Genomic DNA, 17,804 nt, shown 5'->3' with positions numbered 1-17,804 from the left:
AATCGGGTAATTGACCAATTTGAGTAATACTTAACACCAAATACAGGGTGTGGCCACCGTAAAAAACCTGCATCAGACATATTCCGTAAGTGATGCTTAAGGTGTCTGAAGACGAGACACCCAGGTAGCTTGAGTATCAGAGTATCTGAGGGAATTCCGTCATGATGATAACACCTCCAAAATTCTGATCTGACCTCGAGGGGGCATTGATTGGCCCACAGAAGAGGGGGGGGAGTCTGGTAGTTGTTACCTGAAGTGTTTGTTACCTAATGGGGCTGCGGGGTGGAGGGGCCTCTGGGCTACAAGATGGTATAAGTGGGAAAGGAGGCAGGTGAAAAAGATAGACTTGAAATCACACTGCATGACAATAGAAAAAAACTACCACCAGGGTCAAAATAATCGTGTTAGGTGTTGCACATTATTTTTGTTCTTTTCTAATTTAAGCAGCATTCATTGAGCACCAACACTATCCCAGGGACTGCTGGGCCACAGTGACAAGTGGAATTAGTCTGGAAGGGACTTGAAAGCTAATAGAAGAGGGGCCCTGAGTTGCTGGGACAGGCATACGGTTAGGTGTTTAGACGGCACCCCAGAGGGGTGGGGGCCAGGCTTCCTGGAGCAGAACTTCCCAAGGGTTAAGCAGTGGTGATCTTGTTGAAATAAGTTCAGAGTATCGTCAGGTGACTGATCTGAAAGGACAGCACACAGGTGTGTCTCTAAGCTGCTTCCAGGTGTGTTCAGGTGGCTTTGCTTCCTTTTTGTGTATTCACCTGCATCCCCGTCTGTGTCCTCTGCCCTCATCAAAACGGGGCCACACTGTGCCTTCCTCTCCAATTCACTCTTCAGTTCCTCCCCTGAAAAGAAGGAAACAAAGGAATGACCGGTGTCTTCAGTTTATTAAAAACAGCTTGGTGTGAGTGCAAAGAAAGAAGAAATCCAAAGTATGAATAAAGCTCACACTCGTAAGTGACTTTCATTCCCACCACAGTTTTAATAGTAGCATTTGCGATTCTGTGTCATGCATTTGGTTGGGGAACTGTATATCTCATGTTCTGTGTTTCCTTTGAGCAAACTACAAGATTCTGGACTCTGCCTTGAAGACATAATTATCTGCTGGATGGATGCCTCATCTGCATATACAAGTGACATGCAAGCTGTCCTTTAAGTCTTAGCTAATCCAGGTGTGGCTCATCCCTGCTTTATAAACATTCTTCCTGGACAACTGAAAATGGGTGAACAATCAGATAACACTGTCTTCAAAGTTGTTTGAATCCTCAGAGCAGTGAAACTCCCGCACCAGGTACCTCGGGGACCACGAAGTGCATTTAGTGTTGACGCCGCCCTGAATGAGGTGGGATGACTGAAGGGGAGCAGAGTGGCTGCCCCTGGCCAGTTTTTCCTCTCCTGTTGACTGCTTTCCCTGATGAAAGGAAGAGTTCTGAGCTAAGGAATTACCATCCTTCTAGAAAGTTCTGAACAGAGGAGGGCAATTTCAGAGGGGGTCTGGCATAGCTAGGAGGCTTTTGTTTATCACCTGAAAGCACAGGTCTGTCACCCTGCTTCTCAGATCCCCCAGGAATCAAATGGTCCTACGTGGGCACAAATATGAAAGTAAGTTTGACCATTTTTTAAACATTGGGATACAGAACCGGGTGGGGGTTCGGGGATTTAGTAAGGACAACTTTTTAAAAGACTCAAATATAAGTGAATAAATCAGTTTATTAAATGTCCACCTCTTCCCTTTGTTTTGTGTGAATAAACCTTCTGGGAGCAGTGCTTTAGGTAATACTAATATTTAGGTAACTTAGATGACAGTAGTCTCTTGAATTGAAATCATTCTTGGGCATTTTGAGATAAAGTATCCTAATGCTTTATGTTACTCCATAGTAAAGTACTTATGGGGCATATGGCTAAATCTCTTTCAAAAGGCAGCAGTTTATTTCAGAAGGATCCAGAAGTTCTATTTTTTCCTCATCTGTTACTCATCTCAGAACTGATTTCTGAAAATATATACTATAGAAGAAGAGGAGTATGATGAGAGAAGTCTGAAAACAAGCCAGCGGCTGATGTTTTAACCCCACTGGGATACAGTTTCTTCAATAAATGGAATGGACCATTCTCTGCACATCGTAAAACTGGAGGGGACATTAGAGACCATTGAGTCCAAACTCCCTATTTTACTGACCCAGAAGCTGAAGCACTGGGTCAGTTAAGGGATGTGCCTGAGTTGACACAGCTGGCTAGTGGCAGACCTGGACTCAAGAGGAAAATTTCCTTGTCTTTTGTCATATTCATCTATTTGGTATATAATTATAATCACCACATCTGTAGAATTTCATAGCTGGCAATTCCCCACATGTGCACACTTAACATAATGTCCTGTGCATTTTCCCCATAGCCATAGTGAAAATGATCATCTTTTAAAATAATACATAATGTTCTTTTTTTTTCTTTTTTCTCATTTCTTTTTTAAGTGTAGCCAGTTTACAATGTTGTGTCAATTTCTGGTGTACAACGTAATGTTTCATACACATACATGTATATATTCTTTTTCATATTCTTTGTCATTATAGGTTACTTCAAGGTATTGAGTATAATTCCCTATGCTATATAGTATAAACTTGTTGTTTGTCTATTTTATATATAGTAGTTTGTACCTACAAATCTCAAACTCCCAATTTATCCCTTCCCACCCCATTCCCCCCCAGTAACCATAAGTTTGTTTTCTATGTTTGTGAGTCTGTTTCTGTTTTATAAATAAGTTTTGTGTCTTTTTTTAGATTCCACATATAAGTGATATCATATGGTATTTTTCTTTCTCTTTCTGGCTTACTTCACTTAAAATGATGATCTCTAGGTCTATCCACGTTGCTGCAAATGGCATTATCTTATTCTTTTTTATGGCTGAGTAGTATTCCATTATATATATACCACAACTTTATCCAGTCATCTGTCGATGGACACTTAGGTTGTTTCCATGTCTTGGCTATTGTATATAGTGCTGCTATGAACATTGGGGTGCATGTATCTTTTTGAAATAGCATTCCCTTTGGATATATGCTCAGGAGTGGAATTGCTGGACCATATGGTAAGTTCATTTTTAATTTCTTAAGGAATCTCCATACTGTTTTCCATAATGGCTGCACCAAACTACATTACCACCAACAGTGTAGGAGGGTTTCCTTTTCTCCACACCCTCTCCAGCATCTATCATTGGTGGACTTTTGAATGATGGCCATTCTGACCAGTATGAGGTGATACGTCATTGTAGTTCTGATTTGCATTTCTCTTATAATTAGTGATACTGAGCATTTTTTCATGTGCCTTTTGTATCATAACATTCTATTGAGTGGGTGGCATGTCATCTACAACTGTTACCTTCTTTTCATTGTTTAAATTGCTTACAGTTTCTCTCTATTCCTAGTGATACCACAATGAACATCTTCAGGCATATGGCCACTTGCATATTTTCAACTTGCCCTTTGGTTGGTAGCCTGTTGGAACAAAAGTATTATCAGTGTTACAGCTCTTTTTGTACGGGCTTTCCAAAAGGCATCAGTGCCAAGGGCAATGAATGGAAACCCTGATTTCACTGCACCCTTACCAGTGTTGGAATTTCTTTTTCTCTTTAATTTGTGCTACCAGACAAAAGTAGTGTTTTATTGGTGTTTTTTAAAATTGAGATTTTATGACTGTTTTGAGTTTCCATTTACCTGCTAGCAAAGCTACATGATTTCCCATAATTTACTGGCCATTTATTTTCTCTTTTCTGAATCATCTGTGACTGACTCTTCAGGAGTTCCCAGGAGAAGGAAATTAGATCCAGAGTCTGTTTTCTAGCAAGGCTCCTGATTAGCCACTAAATGGTGCCAGGATGACCAAACACATCAGCTGACCCCAGACGGTGCTCTCATCTTCAGATGCTCTAATTGTCCTTACATTGAGACAAAGCCCATTCCCTTAAATTTTTGGTCAAAGTTCCTAAGATTTTTCTGGAAGGCTGAAAAGATGTAACCTAAATCATCTTGCACATGGCAACCATTTATATGTTTGAAAAACAACAATAATTTCTTCCCTAAGTCTTTTCCAGAATAAATATTCAAGTTCTGTCTATTCCTTTCCTCTTCTGGACACGTTCCAGTCTGTGATCAGAACTGAGCACAGAACTCAAAGTACAGTTGGATGGTGAAAAACCATCACTTCCTTCATTCTGGATCTTCTGTTTCTATTAATGTAACCGAAGACTAAATTCTAAATTGTTTTTTTTCAGAAATTGTATCACATCACTGATTCACATTGAACTTGCTAGTAACTAAAACAGCTAAGTCCCAGCTGCTGGCGTTCTTCTCCAGATACTCATCTTAGATCAAAGTGCAGGACTTCATACTTATCGCTGTTAAATTCCACCTCCTTAGACTTGGTCCACTGGTCAAGGCTAGTTGAGATTAGCAGTGGGGTTGGGTTATGAGGGTCCTGACTTTGTCATCCAAAACATTTGCTTTCCCTCTAGGTATCATTGGATCACAAATTTGAAAATGTCTTTCGTATGTTGATTAGGACAAAGCTGGAGCCATGTGGCATGGTTCTGGGGACACCTTTGTAGGCCAACTTTCATCTCAGTCAGCCCCCTTAGAGGGCAAGTTCAACAAGTTATGTGTGCATCTGGCTTTATGAAGATACATGAAGCCTACATTTCTCCACGCAATCAAAAGTTTGTCAAGAATATCCTTGATCTCCAGGTGTAAGTCCAGTCTTCCTTTATAAAAAAGGAAATTAAGTCATACTCTATGCCAATATGAATTATGCAAATTTGAAATAAGGCAATTGGAAAGAATAAAGTTTAACTTAATGTACAAAACTTGAGATAATGTAAATCCTACTTTATTTCTATGGGGGAATTAGTCTTGAGTCATGCATATATAAAATTATATGAGGTTTTAAGGAACATATTCCTCATATAAAAAGCAGCCACAATTTACTCATCCATGTCCTCATTCATCCATTCACTTACTACATCTTAGGGAGCTCAAGCTGGCTTCCTTGCCAAGAGCTTACAAACCATTCTTGTAATAATCCGTCCAAGAATTCTGCCCAGGAATAGCCCTGAGACTATGCAGCGACAGTTTGCAGACCGTCTTCTGTTTACAATCAAGAAGTTTCAGCATAATGCTGAGTGGTATTTCTTCACTCCATGTGCAAGCCTGTTTAGAGCATGGCCACACCGAGCATGCAGTTAGTCTCTAAATACAGTCAGATGCATCGAAAATAATGGTCTTCCTTTAAAATAAAAAACAACTCAGAAGTTGGGTTTAGTTACTCCTCACACCTATTTACTTTTAAAAACTTAACACTTCCTGGCACGGCACATCTATTTAAGCGTCCAGAACTTCAGTAGTCTGAGAGGACTACCCCAAACATGAAAGGACAGAGAAGAAATTAAAGAAGAAATAGATGAAGGAAGTGTTAAAATATTCTCTCCTTCACAGTCACAATCAACCCACTTTTGTTTTTCAGCAACTGCTACGTGCCAATCCTGATAGGCGCTGGGGATGCAGGGGAATAATCTGGGTCCTACCTTCCGGTGTGATCACCTCCAAAAGTCCAGCTGGAGCAAGTAATGGGGGTCTCACTGGTGGCTGCAGTATTGTTCCCCAAACTTCTCAGTTGTAGGTGATCTTTTCGAGATGTGAAAATACTGGTTGTGAAGATCAACACGGCCTCTGTCTTCCTCTCTCTCATCCCTCCTCTTTCCACCTCTGTCAGCTAGTGAGGAGTTAGAGAGAGCCTGTTTGCTGTCTGCAGACATGGCCATCCCTCCTGTGGAAGCGTGATTTCTTACTGAACTGATCCTCGCTCCTGCTTACCAGCTCTGTGATAGCCAGGTGTGTCCTTCTCGTCCACCCAGTGCTTCCAGTTCTTGATTCAGAAACCAGCATTCATCCCCAACCCTGCCCTCTCTCTGCTTTCTCTCCCCGCCACCTAGCCATCATCACTCCCTTCTCAAGGTGGCTGTAAGAGCAAAGGTTGGAGAGGCCAAGCAGCACAGCCAGCTCTTGTTTTACGTTAATAACTCTCCTGCCACCGTTACGGGTGAACAATACATGCAGAAAGATGCATGAAGCATTCAGTTGATTATCAATCTAGTCTTTCCCCTGAAACTCCTACACACTGAACAAGGACCCACAGACCTAAGAAGGTTCATTATGTCCAGCCTCCTGCCCATCAGTGGACATGGCCGCAAACTCCACTCTGACCTCAGAGATGCGTGCCCACCACACACCGATGATCAGGAACTGTGGTCACACAATCAAGAGCCATGACTTCTGGGTGTGTAATTCTTTCTAGGTAACCATTTCTTTTTGACTGAAATTTTCATCTAACCCATCCTGACCTATTAGTGGGAAACAACTCAATATCTTTTCAGCTTTATTGGCAATAACTAACCCCTTCAGAGTGAAAAGGTCAGGTGCCAATTAAGAAAATTCAGAAGGATGTCATACTCACGCCTGAGTGAACTTTTGTACACTTCAAAGGTCAAAGTCATTTTGTATTTCTAAGGACTTATAACTTAATAATAACATAAATGCACTGTAGATGAGCTTGGTCTTCAGTGTTTATCAGGAACTATCAAGAACCCAACTTCTCCACCCCAACCAGCCTCTCTAAGAGTCCCCAAGTCATCCTGAATTCCTCCTTTTCTGTCAGGTCCCCCATGGAATCTAGCACCAAATTTGGTCAGCTCTACCAAACTCTCCTTTGGTTGTTCCTTGTCCCCCACCTTCATGACCACCTCTGCCCCCATCAAGCCCCACTTCCTCTCATCTGGATGTCGGCCGTAACCATGAGCCTCCCATGACCACAGGGTCCCCACAGAGCCAGGAGAATTATCTTTCCAGATTACCTCTGATTGTGTCATCTACTTAAAATCTTCACCCCTGGCTGCATTGCCTGCAAGATAATGGCCAAATCCCACAAGGCGACCCTTTGAAAGAGCCCCGGCCCAAATTTCCAGCTTCATCTTGAGCCTCTCGACCCACCTGGACTGTGGCCACCCTCGATAGCCCCCGTCTCCAAACTCCCCAGGCTTTTCCTGCCTCAAAACTTTTTCACCTTCTTCTCTCTTCCTGGAATGAATGCTCCCCCTGCTTGCTGCCTCCTTCCTCCTGAAAAATCCTTGACCATCCTTTAAGACCTAAGTCAGATTGTTCCCTCACCATGTCTCTGAAGCACTGAAAACTTCCCCTTGGACGCAGGCAGGCATCAGATCTTCTATAAAATCATGGTGATCATAGATGGAGTTGTTTGATGTCCTTATTTAACCAAACAGATTGTTGGCAAAGATATGTCAATCTCCCCAGATTTTCCTTTGCTCCTGAGCCCACGCTGGGTCTCTCTTTTTCACAAGAAAGCTGCCAAATATTCATCCTCAGCCAAGCTGTGAAATAAAAATAGAGGGAATCTGTGGTAAGTGGTTCTGTGGTCAGTGTAACCAAGGATCCAAAGCAGATGTGTCATTGTCAGACCAGAAATTGGGATGTGCGTTCTGGGTCCTAGATCTGAAAAATTAGATCACCATCTACACCTGAAAATTCTCTTCCCTGGGTCTCCTAAGACCTCCCATCTCCCGGAATCTGCATGAACTAAAAATGACTCATTTAGTCATTCAACAATCACAGGGACTGTAGGGTCAGATGCGTGCCAGGCCCTGGGCATACAGAATGACTAACACCACCTGCATGCCCGTAGGAAGATTGCAAGCCAGTGCGATGTCACAGTACAATAAGGTAGAATTTCCACCTCTGTATCATTACACCAAATCTCCTTGGATGGGGTCCAGAGAGGGAATGCTGAGCCCTTTCCCGGGGAGCTTCCATCTTCACATTTGGCTCCACCCATTTGAGGGTGATTCCCACATCATATCTTAGACCCAACCTCCTTGCCCAAGATCCAGACCATATGGCCAGACCACAAGGACCTCCAACTCAACACAACCAAACCAGCACTGTTGACAGGGAAAGCTAGTTGCCCATCCAGTGTCCCATCACCCTTCACCATCCACCAGCAGAAGCCTGATTTCAATGGGAATGGCAGTGTGCCCGTCTGAAAAGCTGTACTCCCCAGATTCTCTTGCAGATAAATGCCAGTGGGATGTAAAGGAAAGAATACTTTAAAGAGTGGGGCTCCCAAGAAGCTCTTTGAAAGAGGACTAACACATTTCTTGACATTACTGATCCCTCTCCCCACCCTCCTTCCTACAATGTGAAATTCTACTGTGAAAGCTGGAATTCCAATGTGATAGCTGGATAGCAGAGGCCATTTGATGACCATGAGGCAACTCTGAGATAACCTTGAAAATGAAAACCAGGTGCTAAGGATGATGGAGAAGAAAGTTCTAAGGAGCCTGGGACCACATTGGCACCATGGAATTGCCATGTCAGCCCTGTACTCCCACCCTCCAGACTTCCTTTCCATGAGAGAAAATAAACCTCAGTCTTGCTTAAATCATCGTTATGTCAGATCTGTTACTTGCAATCAAACTCGATTCCTGACTGATGCAGGCCTCATCGTTACCCACCTCCCAACTCTCTTCCTGACTCCTGTACCACCTCAGTCCTCCTTCCTGGATTCCCTATTTTGTTCACATCACTGCAGCCCTTGCAGCCACCTCAGGCCTTACCTCAGGAGTTGGCAACCTACATCCCGCAGGCCAGTTCCAGTCTCCCCCACTTTTATACATGGAACTTTGGGGGACACAGCCACACTGATTCTTTTATATATTGTCTATGGCTGCTTTTACACAGTAACAGCAAAAATTGAGTATTTGAGACAGAGACCAATGACTTAAAAAATCTGAAATATTTACTACCTGGCCTTTTACAGAAAAAGTTTGCTGACCACTGTATTACCCTGAGGTTGTCCACAATTTCTTTTAGCCCTCACTGCCTGCATCAGTTCAGCCTCTGAGATGTCTCTGCGTTCCGTCCCCACTGCGGTAGTTCATACCGTTATCATTTCTTTGGACTTAGTAGCGAGAGAACATGTATAATTGGTGCCCCGCCTTTCTCCTCTTGTGTCAGTCAAGCCCAACCAGGCAGGCAGAGATGCTCGGGGAGCAGGCTGTGCAGGTGATGGAAGAGCTGAGGCACCAAACACAGGAGCAGAGAACTATCATCACCTCTGAACAGAGAGGAGCCGAAGGGGAGGCCAGGTTCCTAGAAAACACAGCTGCACAGGCCTGTCTGACAGGAGCAGAGCCATGGGAGTTGAAGCTGTGACCAGACACCTCCTGGGACAGAGAAGCTTGGCGAGAAATGCCCTTTCCTCCTCCTATTTTCCAATCACCTGTCACTTCTTCCCATTGGATAAACCCCAAGGGAAGACAGTTGAGGGCAGAAAACGTAGTCCCCGGGGTCAGCCCTGCTGTGGTGCCCAGCCGAGCGGAGCAGTCAAACAGAAGAAGGTCCAGCAATGAAACTGGAGGCAGAGGGCTCCTCTCCGGTCCTGCCCCTCTTGTCTGTCCCCTGCACTCCAGGCAGGGTGACCGTTCTGATCACCATCTGACACTTTACCTTCCTAGTGTCCTCCCACGCACCCTAAGCCCTGGCTAAGGTCCCGGTTCCTTAGCATGGCAGGGGAGCCCTCTCACCTGGCCCTCACGGGCCCCCAGCCTGATCTCCCGCCTCTCCCATGGCCACTCTGAGAGCCAGCGGCTGCTTGGGAAGTTGCAGTTTCCAGGATGCCCCTGGTGTCTCCTGTCCCTTTGCACAGACTGTCTTCTCTGCCTTTCTGGAATGTCCTCTCACCCCACAAAGCTCTTGCCCCCTGTCTTCCCTCAACTTCCACAGCCTCTGCAGACAAGGTATTTGTCGTTAAAGTTCCTGTATTGCATGCTTGCTGTGTTTCCTGGTAGCTACTGATTTCCTGGTCTGTCTGCATCAGGTTCTCCTAAAGGACAGGCTTTTGCCCTGAACATGTCCTTATCCCTAGGGTCTGCTGGAGCATCTGGCACACAGTGGTTACCCAGTGAGCATTTCTTGGATGGATGGATGGAGGAACACAAGCTGCTGAGGTCCTAGCCCAGATGTTCTACGGGAGAGTCTTACATGTATTCCTCCAACTGTGGCAGGATGGAGGGGGAGATGGAAATGCATTCAGGAGCATTTGAGAACATGGTATCACCTCCTTCCTAGGACAGCTCCCCAGGGAAGAGGGTGGTGAGGCCTCACTCACCAACCTGCCTGGGGCTTCAGGGGTGAATAAAGGATGCCTTGGCTTGCCTTGACCAGGCCACATCCATGGCCAGGTCCTCAATCTTTGGATGGTACTGCCCATGTGTCCAGCAAGGTGAAGGACCATCCTCCTCCCACAGAGCCCCAGACCCAGAAATGTCACATCTCAAAGGGCCCCTAGAGCATCCAGGCAAAGAGGACAAAGGGGAAGGGACGGCCCCTCCCAGGCCAGCGGGAGCTCCCACCTCCCAAGCGAGCCCCGCCAGTCCCCTCCTGCTGCCTGTGAGGGATGGGATGGAGGCGTGGGCACAGCCCACCCTTGGCCCAGGCCTCTGTTTCTTGCTTCTTTTACACTGACTGGCCATGCTAGAGCCCGTTTCCACGGGGGAAATCACATCACAAATGTCTCTGCACCAGTGCTCTTGGCATCACTAAGTCAGAATCCTCAAATCATCACTGCGGGGACAATCGATGCTCTTGTCCGGTTTTTAATGACAATCAATTCTCTCGCTAGCTCTTTGCTAAGTAAGTGTCATTGAGAACAATTACATTGTGTGAACCTGGTCTCAGGCCTTGAATTTGCAGCTTCCTCTGGCTGATGAGAGTCGGAGCATCTTGTTACAGCTCTGTTTCAGTCAGTCACACAGTACGCCCAACTGTATAATTAATGTTCCTTCCGGTCTGTTTTTCAGTCAATGTGGCAGCTCCACTAAATCAAAAAAGAAAGTCAACCCTTATGCCCATGCCCTAAGAGAGGGGCTAGGGAAGCCAAGATTGCCGGCTGGCCTCTTTGCTGACCCTGAGCAAATGAGGCAAAGTGGCCAGTGTCAGGCCAACTAAGTTTCTAATCCCAGCTCTGCTGTTTACCAGCTGTGTGACCTTGGGCAAATCACTCACCCTCTCTGAGGCTCTGTTACTGCATCTGTAGAATGGGATAATAACAGTACCACATAGGGTTGTTAAAAGGATTACTTGAGATGATGCATGAGAAAGATAGCATGTGTCACATCTAAGAGGCTCAAGAAGTGACTATTATTATTATTGCTATTATTATTATTTTATTGTTAGGAATCCCAGAACTACACAGCCCAGCCTCTATATCTGTGCTGATGCTGACCCATTTGGGAACCAAAAGCCACATGTGGCCACACTAGAGCAGCTGAGATGTAGAATCCAAATTGAGATGTGCTCTAAGTAGACTGGGTTTCAAAGACTCCATATGAAAAGGAGAAAGTAAAATATTTCACTAATACCTTGTAAAATATTGATTACATTTTGTAATAATATTTGGATACATTGTGTTAAATAACATATGTGATTAAAATTACTTGTACCTGTCTTTTTCTCTTTAAGTGGCTATTCCTAGAAAATTCTGAATTCCCTAGTGGCTCTGATTTTATTTCTCTTGCACAACACCGTTCTAGATGAGTCCCTTTCAAAGAAGTCCCACCAAATAGCCATAAGTCATCAATGATAACAGCAACAAAAAGGCAAGTAAATCCCCCTGGGGATTCCGATCTTTAATTTGCATCTCTTTAAAACAATAACAACAAACAAGCAAAATACCCGCGTCATTAATGCTCCTCATATCGCCTTTCCTCTCCTCCCAACTTTCTTGCACCCAGTGCTGTTTTAAAGCCTTTAATTTACCACCTCCCTGCCCCCACTGCCAAGTACACACAGACCATCTCTTCACTTCCGCCCACAGGACTTTTTTTCTCTCCACCTGCTCTACCCCAGTGCCCACTGTCTTTGTCCTGCCACTCCTCCCCCTTCCTCTCTGGCAGCCCCAGGAACTAACCCAGCAACCACTCACTCAGGCTGCCTTTATGGGAGCTAATCTTGCTGCCACTGTGAGTAAACACTTCCGAGTTTCACTCTTGGGAAGAAACTTAGTAAGGCTTTGGGGGTTACCTACACCACTCATATGCACTCATCACATTATTAGTATTATGAAAAACATATTTTTAAGTAAAACATTTACATTCTTGGCTTTATTTATTATAAGGTAGCTTCACAAATTCTTTTAAGGAAACTTGCTTTATTATGCACTCATCCTATTTTGAGAACTGATGTAAGAAACTCTCAATAAAAGGACCTCTTTTCTGTTTGAGAATGACATCTGAGATATTGCTCCTTTAATCAGTCAAGGACCCGGAATCAAAACCCCCATGACCCATGACAAAATCTTCTCAAAGCTCAGAGCCAAGAATCAGTTGGGTTTTTGTTTATTCTCCCCCATGATGAACTTGTACTCAATGAAATACACATGGTGTCTAAGCTCCTCCTTTTTTCAGACAGCAAAGAAGTGTGGGTTTCATTACTATAACTTCCCTTAGCCAAGGGTTCTTGGTACATTTTTTTCTCCTTTCTCTTTTCTACATTTTCCTCTTCTCTTTTGCTTCATGATTGCTTGTCTTATTGTTCCTTTAGTATGAAAATAAACTACCTCAATTCCCTTTTGGAAGCCAGTAAGATGTGAATCCACAAATTGCAATTAAGATAAAAGATCCAAAGCAATGAAGTTTGGGATAATGGAAAGGAGGGGTAATTGTACTGGAAGTCTAATCTTAAAAAAAAAAAATGAGCAAAGCAAAAATAAGAATACTCGTCGGCCACCTGACGTGCATTGCAAGGATGTGGCAGAATGCAGAGATGAATTAAAGGATTTAACAGCGACTGTTCACAGTAACCCATCAGGACTATAAACTGCCATGGGAGCGTATTGCCCTGCAACCTCTATGATTCTCTTCTCTGCTGAATGTGGAACCAGGTAGTTCTGCAGGGACCCAAGTTAGCCATTTTACATACTCCTTTCTGCATCTGGAGGAAACAGCGAGCCTGCTCCAGGAGCTTTACAAGGAGCTGGTTTCCGCTACCAGCATCCTGATTTCACTGTGTGCTATTCCCATCTGGGACTGGTCATGGGTCCTTGTTGGTGGGGGTGGGAGGAGGGGGTGGTCACAGGGGTGCCAACATTTCCCTCTCATTTTGGTGAGATTCCACAGTGGGGGTGGGGGGGTCACCAAAGGGGACCCGACTCCATTGGCTGGACTGCCCTTTCTCCCACCTTGTGTTTCTGCTTTTGGAGGAGCCCTTTGCAAGCAAACATGGGGATAAGGGTCACCTCACTCAGCAAATCACAGGTCCTGGGGGGAAGCGTGTTAAGCCATCACACTTCTTGTTTTCTGGACTCTCCCTCACCTGGGTGTGGGTCCCTTTTGGCAAAGAAGGATTTAAGATACAAGAAGGACCCAGATAATCCTGAGTGTTGAAGGTTGTCAAGGGAAAATGAGCAGCAGAGCTTACGTGTGGAGCTTCTATATGCCAGGGTCTGTGGGAAGCACTTTACATGTGCAAACCTGCTTAATCTCTCTTCAGACTTGGGAGGCAGCTACTTTTATTACCCCATTTTACAGATAAGGAAACTGAGACACAGAGAGTCCAAGATCCTTACTCAAGACAGCACAGATGTAAGTGGAGGAGTTGGGGTTTTCTCCGGCGCCCAAGTTAGGGTGAAGCAACACAGCTGATGGGCACAAGGGGTCACGTGTTCACAGAGCCGGGGGAGGGCGGTCAGTGTTTCTCTGCTTTTGCTGTTGACTCCCTTTGTGGTCCCTCAGAGGCCCCTCAGATGGGCATTCTCCTCCCTTTACCTCCAGCCCCCCGCTCCAGGATGCAGCCTCCTTTCCGGCATCTCTGCGTGCCTCTGCAGCTTTACTAGGTACCCTCCCTCCCCAACCCCGCGGGGCGGGAGGTGGAGATTTTACAGGACAAACACGTGCTCTTTTGTTGATATTGACCCTCTAACAGAGCAGAAGTCCCGCTGTATGAGGCTGGCAATCTGGAGATTAGCTCATTTTACTAAAGAACGCTCTTCTCCGAGTTGAGAAGCAAACGCGGTGGGAAGGAGAAGGAGGATCCTCTTCTCCCACGGTAACTACGACAGCTTGGGTTCCCCGCACGCTTCCCACAAAGCAGGCTTTGCACTAAGCGCCCCCCTTACAACCTTGTGACAGGGGACCTGTATCCCCGTTGTACAGATGAAGTTGAGAGGTAAGAGGTTAAGCAGCTTGTCCGAGGCCTCACAGCAGCGCTCAGTGGCAGAGGGAAGGCTTGAACCCGGGGCTTTCTGGGCCCTTCTGAAGAAAAGCAGCCGAGTCATTTTTTGAGAGCGAGGGGGCAATGAAGGAGGCCGCTTCTGCCGCATCACCGAGCCTTAGGAGGTTCCGCGCGGGTCCCAGCCCCTCGGTCCCCTGCAGGCTCCGCCTAGCTGCAGGCTCCGCCTAGCTGCAGGCTCCGCCTAGCTGCAGGCTCCGCCTAGCTGCAGGCTCCGCCTAGCTGCAGGCTCCGCCTAGCTGCAGGCTCCGCCTAGCTGCAGGCTCCGCCTAGCTGCAGGCTCCGCCCGGCTCCGGCCACCGCCCAGGGCCCACAGAGGCGGTGTTCTGCCACCTGAACCCGCTCTTTTGGGGAGAGTTTGTGCAGTCGCCCCCGGGGTCTTGGGACTGCTCGGTGATCGTTGAGCGGGTCTCACACCAGGAAAATGTCTTGCCACCCTCCTCAGGAGCCCCGAGCTGGGGGAGGGGCCACTGTGCCCAGTCCCCAGGGTGGCAGGAGGCTGGGCCCAGCAGGACTGTGTTCTGGGACGCTGACTGAGTCCCTTCTAAGCCCCTTACTCATCAGTGGAGGGTCTTTTAAAGCTGACCCCCAATTCTGGAGCTCAAGAGTGACTGAGGGAGTCGGGGGGAGCCCCTCCAGGTATTCTGGGGTCTGGGCTGGATTCAGGAGCAGCGTAGATCCCCTGCAGGGAGCGGCCCCGTGATGCCTCAGCGGCTCTCAGCACCTACATGCGGGCAAGATGAGGCTTCACCCCCACGGACGTGGGCGGGAGCGCGGATGCGGAGGACGGTGTGAGGGCGGCCAAAAGTCATTAATTCCTGTGAGGAGTTAATGCCCCACCCCAGCAGCCCTCAGTTAAGTGTCTTAGGGCTCTCGGCTTCTGGTAGGGGGTCATTCTGATGTGTGTGCTCTACCCCTTGCTATTCAAAGTGTGGTCCAGGGACCAGGGGCCACATCACTGGCAGCTTGTGAGTCAGGCAGAATCTTGGGCTCCACCCTGAACTTCTTCATCAGAATTTGTATTTTAACAGGACCCCAGGAGATCTGTGTGCTCCCCAGTTTGAGAAGTGCTGTCCTTCACTGTTTCCGAAGGTCCCAGAGGGATGAAGGCATGGTTGCCCACCTCAGTTGCCTTCTCCTTACCATACCTTTACGGTTTCCTACACTTTCTTTCTTTCTTTTTTTTTATTGAAGTATTGTTGATTTACAATGTTGTGTTAGTTTCTGGAGTACAGCATAGTGATTCAGTTGTACACATACATATTTATATTCTTTTTCAGATTCTTTTCCATCACAAGTTATTACAAACTATTGAATATAGCTCCCTGTGCTATACAGAAGGCACTTTTTAAAATCTATTTTATACATAGTGGTTTGTATCTGCTTATCCCAAGCTCCTAATTTATCCCAATGTCCCCCGCCTTCCCCTTGAGCAATCATAAGTTTGTTTTCTATGTCTGTGAGTCTGTTTCTGTTTTGTAAATAAATTTATTTGTGTCATATTTTAGATTCCACATGTAAGTGATATCTCATGATATTTGTCTTTCTCTGTTTGACTTACTTCACTTAGTGTGATAATCTCTAGGTCCAGCCATGTTGCTGCAAATGGCATTATTTCATTCTTTTTATGGGTAAGTAATATTCCTCTGTGTGTGTGAGTGTGTGTGTGTATGGTTTCCTACATTTTAATATCTCACTCCCCCTACCCATTGCTGCTTCCTGGGACCCCCTCCCAAGTAAACTGTGTTGTCTCCAGGTCCGCTCCTGGGAGAACCAACCTAAGACCCAAGGCCTCTTTGGAACAAATTAATGGATGTCCTGCAAAGCCCCATTGACCCCTTCCAAGCCGGGCAAGTGAAATGGAGAGAAAACTAGTATTGAGTTCTTAGAATTCCTGTGAGGACTAAATGAGCTCTTTCTTGTCAAGCCTTGACACAGTGGGCAGCACAGAGCAGCCCTTCCATAAATATAGCTGTCATTTCTCTCCTGTACCTTCTCCTGAAGTCCTCTTAGTCCCCTGGGCCCTGTGATCCCCCAACATCTGAGTCATGCAGGAAGGTGACCCGGAGCTTTGGAAAGGGCTCTGGACTTGAGGTGGGAGGAAAGGGCTGGATTCAGCTGTGCCACCAGCTATGGAAACTGAATCTTAGTTTGCTTATCTGTGAAATGGGGATGTAAATACCAACCTTCACAACCCTCCTTTTGTGAAGAAATTAAACAGCATGTAGACTGCATCTGGCCATGAATCTGGTATGTGGTGAGTGCTCAGCAAATGTCTGTTGAAGCAAAAGCAGGAGGGATGGCATTCTGAGCAAATCTCTTAGCCCAAGGCAGATCCTAGCCTGACTCTTCACTCTTGAACTTCAGACTTGGGCCTGGCCCTTTGCCCACGAGTGCAGCCCCCTGCCTGGGTCACCTCAGTTCCTCCTTAGCCTAAGCAAACAGGAAGAGTCCACAGACAGAAAGACCTGGCCCCTTGCCACTCCCAGTGGGGCTCCACTCTGCTCCGTGGCCAGCAGGGAACAGTCTTACTCTGTGAACCCAAACTCCTCCCCAGACAGGGCCAGCAAGATCCACGGGGACTCAGCTGTTCTCTGTGAGGGGACTGGGCAGGACTCGTGGGTGAGCTTGACCAGAACGAGGGAAGGTGTGTTCCCAGGGGTTCTCTCCTACCCCAAGTGATAGAGGAAACGTCTCCATTGAGAGAGAGTGGAGACACAGATCTGCCACCCCAGAAATAGCTGTCACCATCAGCTGGGCAGACTCACCAAGAGAAGCTGTTTTCTTGGAAGGGGCTGCAAAATTAAAAGAAGACCAGGCATGTTTTTAGGCTGCTTTAATTTTACAAAAAGTTTGTGGTTCATTAGCTTATTTTATCTTCACACTCACCCTGGAAAATAGGCTGGGACATAGGATCCCCTATTTGTCAAGTGAGGGAAACTGAGGTCTAGGGAGGTAAATAGCCTGAGTCATTTGCTAGAGGCCGAAGCAGGAAGAGTCTCATATAGTGGGTCCCAATCCTGTGAACGCTTCACTCCAGAAAATGGACAGTTTGAATGGCAGGAGGAGAGCCTCTGCTTTAATTTTGAAAGGTATTTTTAAAATAAGGGGGTAAGTCTTTCACATTCACTCACACAGACACCGTTTCCAGTGCGCTTCCTTTGTGTGACTGTGTATTATACATCTCCATCTAGTCTCAGTTTTCTTCTGTCCAAAGGACTTCCTTTAATGTTTCTTGTAGTGCAGGTCTGATAGGAATGAACTCTTCCCACTTTAGTATGTCAGCTTTTGTTTATTGGAAGATATTTCTGCTGGGTATAGAATTCTAGCTTGAGTTTTTTTTTTTTTTTTCTCTCTCTCTCTTTCACTGTTTTAAAGATGTGTCTCCATGGTCTCCTGACATATGATTTCTGGTGAGAAAGCTACTGTCATCCTTGTCTTTGCTTCCCTGTATGT

General features: G+C 46.0%; 1 long non-coding RNA gene across 1 annotated transcript; it reads right to left on the bottom strand.

Annotated features, from left to right (window-relative positions):
• Positions 1-410: 410 nt before the first annotated feature.
• On the bottom strand, positions 411-7,415 carry LOC140697176 (uncharacterized). Its single transcript, XR_012074022.1, has 3 exons — positions 7,215-7,415; positions 5,576-5,763; positions 411-854 (listed from the first exon to the last, which is right to left on the bottom strand). It is a non-coding gene; the product is annotated as an uncharacterized lncRNA (long non-coding RNA).
• Between the last annotated feature and the right edge of the window lie 10,389 nt (positions 7,416-17,804).

The sequence above is a fragment of the Vicugna pacos genome, chromosome 6 (assembly GCF_048564905.1).
Source record: "Vicugna pacos chromosome 6, VicPac4, whole genome shotgun sequence".
NCBI classification, from domain to species: domain Eukaryota; kingdom Metazoa; phylum Chordata; class Mammalia; order Artiodactyla; family Camelidae; genus Vicugna; species Vicugna pacos.
This window is presented reverse-complemented; position numbering and strand designations above follow the sequence as displayed.